Source organism: Thalassophryne amazonica, chromosome 12 (genome assembly GCF_902500255.1).
Source record: "Thalassophryne amazonica chromosome 12, fThaAma1.1, whole genome shotgun sequence".
Taxonomy (NCBI): Eukaryota; Metazoa; Chordata; class Actinopteri; order Batrachoidiformes; family Batrachoididae; genus Thalassophryne; species Thalassophryne amazonica.
Window position 1 is genome coordinate 64357898 of NC_047114.1, and position 3902 is coordinate 64361799.

At 38.7% G+C, this 3902-nt stretch overlaps 1 long non-coding RNA gene across 1 annotated transcript; it reads left to right on the forward strand.

Moving 5' to 3' along the window:
- The first annotated feature begins 267 nt into the window (after window positions 1-267).
- On the forward strand, window positions 268-3487 carry LOC117522556. Its single transcript, XR_004564242.1, has 2 exons — window positions 268-313; window positions 3366-3487. It is a non-coding gene; the product is annotated as an uncharacterized LOC117522556 (long non-coding RNA).
- The last annotated feature ends 415 nt before the right edge of the window (window positions 3488-3902 follow it).

Genomic DNA, 3902 nt, shown 5'->3' on the forward strand with positions numbered 1-3902 from the left:
AGACTTCATCTAAAGAAACTGAATCCAGTGCCGAGAAGCAGTCGACACCCTGATCAAAACCTTAAAAATTATTATTGTTGCCTGACGTTTTGCATTTTTGAATAATCTGACGGCAGAATTTTCTTTTTTGTCTGCCAATTTGTAGCGAAAAACGCTGACGGTGGGTTATTGATTGCTCCAATTCTTTATTGGGAAAAGGAAATATTTTTGTATGAAACTGACTTTCTGCATGTGTTTTAGGATGATTCCAGAACTATGTGCACATCGTTGGAACCTGTGTATCAAAGGAATCATTTCAGATCTTGATTCTAAGGTAGGTAACGTTTTTTATGCTGTGTTCTAACAGTTCTTTGTGTGTGTCTGCAACGTCTTCATTATTTGACTGAGAAGTCAGAAAATGAGTTAGTTAATTAAAAGTAATGACTGAGAAATAAAAGGTTTAAGCTTAATCGTTAGGTAGACTTTGGGACACGGTTAACAGCAGACCATGTTACCATGCACAAAGGAAGAAAGAGACATGAAATGACATAAAATCTAGGGTAGAGATTGCCAGAAGGCACATGAGAGACTTTCAATACAGTTTAAGAGTTTTTTCTTACATTTTACATGCAGGACCTGAAGTCAAGTTGCTCGATGACCTCTCAGTGAAGCAGTGAGAGAATAACACCTGGACATGAACCAGTTCTGCATTTGCTTTTCTAATTACTTTTAGTCCATTAAAATAATGACCATCCCCTTGAAAGCAAATGTGCAGTGATGGACAGCTGAAATAACAAAAATGTTGACATCCAAACATATGGACCTGAATGTATGACATGACATTTGTAAAATATTTAAATAAACATTAACAACAGCTAAGTTTAATTCAAAGCCTGGGTAATATGTGAAACAACACCAGTTTAAATCCAGCAAGATCTGGTTTTACTGTAATATTTGTTTAACAAACAGAAGCAACCTGGTCACGGACCACTTTAAGCCTCTTTGGCGTATTATTCTCCTCATATCCTCACTCATATGTCTAATCCCTGCAGATGGAAAGCTGATAGAGGTCTGTGGCACACTCAATCCTATTAACTCTGTCTGTCCTATTTTCTGCCTTCCTCTGTCTCTCTCTACACCAAATGAGAAATGTGACCAAGAGCTCCAAGTTGAGACTAAAGATGAGGAGAAACTACACGTTTTTGGTGTCAGATGCTCTTTGTCCCATGAATTACATTTCTGAACCTTTATTCTATGGTTTCTCCTAAGACAGTTAAAAAATAACATAAAATAAATCCTTCATTACATTCCAGATATTGGTATTATCTTAAAGTACACCTGGTCTTTGAGCTTGTGTTAAACAAATTGGAACCCAGAGTCATTGTGGATTGTATAGCAGACAAGCTCAGGCTTTACATGTGTGAAATCACCCTACCCACAATGCACCTGCATAGTTGAAGACAATACCAAGAACAATTCAGGCAAGCCAATATTCATTAAAAAGGCGGGGGGAGGGGGGGTAAAACATACCTATGCTAGTGTCCAACACTCCTCTATTTACATCTCTGTTAACATTATTTTCTATCTTTCTTTTTAATTTTGATACACTTAAAAAAAAGAACCACTGTCTGAACAAGAAAAGTGATGTAACAATTTGCATAGATTTTTAAAAGTTATTTCAACTTAACCAGAGAAGTCTTGTGGCATTAACTCAGTAATGGCTAAGTTGAAATAACTTTTTAAAAAATCTATGCAAATTGTTATATCAATTTTTTTTTTCTCATTGAGACAGCAGTTCCTTTTTTAGAGTGTAGGTTTATTCCTTTGATTGCCTTCTTAACTCCTGACTGCTGGTCTTTATCTTCATCAATAACCTTTGTTTCTGTTTTACTACTGTGATCCAAATCCTGAACTTTGATCCTGACCACTCCTCTTTGATCACTGATCTTTGATCTTGAGCTTTCATCTTAATTGTCAATCTGTGATCATTCTCATGAGCTTTAATCCTGGTTTCTCTCTGTGATCTTGATATTTTATGCTGGTAACTTAACTTTGGCTGTTAACCTTTGATACTGAGCTTTGATCCTGATTGCAAATCTTTGAGCCCGATCACATATGTCTTATCTTTAAACCTCTCCAAGAAGTTCATGTCTGGCTGTCTTACTTTGAACTTGTAATGAGGATCACAAGAGTCAGGATTAAAGATAAAAAAAAAATCAAAGACAGGGTTTGAATCAAAGCAGTCAGGAACAAAGATCAAAGCTCTAACATTAAGAATCAAAGACAGGGCCTGCTCCTTGATCGGGATCAAAAGTGTCATGATAGACAGACACTCAAACAGCAAAATCTGTTTAGTAATATTTGGTATAGTAACATCTTAAGTTAGCATTTTCAACATTGTATTTTCATTGGATTTCAGTATACTGTTGGTCTTATCACTGTGGTGGAATGGAAACACGTCCAATGGGGCCTGGGTATAGGTTTAACACCCCCCTACACACACACACACACACACACACACACACACACACACACACACACACACACACACACACACACACACACACACACACACACACACACACACACACACACACACACACACACACACACAGTGGAGATCCTCAGTAGGATAAATAAAGAATGAATGAAAAGAAAACAACAAAATTTCAATGCCTTCTAATGTCCACTTACTCTCCCTCCTCCTCTTCGATGAACCTCTGTTACACCTCTTAGCAGTAACGTGTGTCATCGCCTGGTTATCAAAGAAACCTCCCAAAGTTACACTCCTCACACTCCAAACCCTGAGGAGAAACACACAGGTATGTCCCTCAGCAAGACGTCCAGAGAAGGAGATCTAGTTCGGAACTTCACACTGTTACTGTTTCAACACCGCAAGCTCCTCCAGCTGACCAAAAGGACCGAGAATGAGGCCTATTTTGTGGACTACGCCCCCCCTGCTCAAGATACCATCACTGTGCGGCATGACGTCTGCTATATCTTAATCGGAGTGGTGTTGGTTATAGCTGCAACTTACGCCATAGTGGGACACCTGATTAAAGATCTGATGCATGACCTCGCAGGTACCCACAGATTGGTGTTGTGAAGGAGCCGCTGTCTTGTTCTTGTCCCTCCCTTTTCTCATATTGTTGTGTCATGTTGGTGTTTCATCCGGTCATGTTTTCCATTTTGGGTGAATGTGCTGCATGACAGTATTTCCTTCACTTTTACCTGCTGCTCAGGTGACTCAACCTCCCCAACAGTGCCCCTGTTCACGTGAAAGTCATCAGCAGCCAGTGCATGTTACACAGCTGAAAAACACACAACGCAACACCACATTTTATTGAATTTCAATCTCATATTGTGTGTACTTATTTTCCTCACAGATTGGATTTTCGGTCCTAAATCAGTGGAGGATGATTTTGAGGAAGAGTTGGCAGGAAAAGAGCATCAAGTAAGTTTTTCCAGTAAATTGATGGACAGAGACAGCCTGAAGATGGAGAAAGAAGATAAAGGGCCACTGCCCGGGTTCCACTATGACGACAGTATCCGCTGTCCATCAACTCCTCCTCCACTGAGAAGCGCCATCTTTTCACATCAAAGAGAAAAGAGAACATCAGTTCATAGTGTGACCTTTTCTTGCCCTTACAGCACTTCTGTTTGACTTCTGCAGCATCAGAGGTTGTATATTTAAATTTAATTTAGTCACACCAGAAATCTGTGCATTTATTTATCCTATGTCTAATTTCAGGGCACTGATAAAGATCTTTTGCTGTAGTGATGCTTAAGTAAGGCATTTTTTTGTTTGTTTGTTTTATATGAAAAACAGTAGAAATGTTGCTCTGCATATGTGTACATTGCACATGTACAGTAGTGTAAAATCAGTTTTTATCTATTGTTTCTAATTAAAAATGAGATTTCTT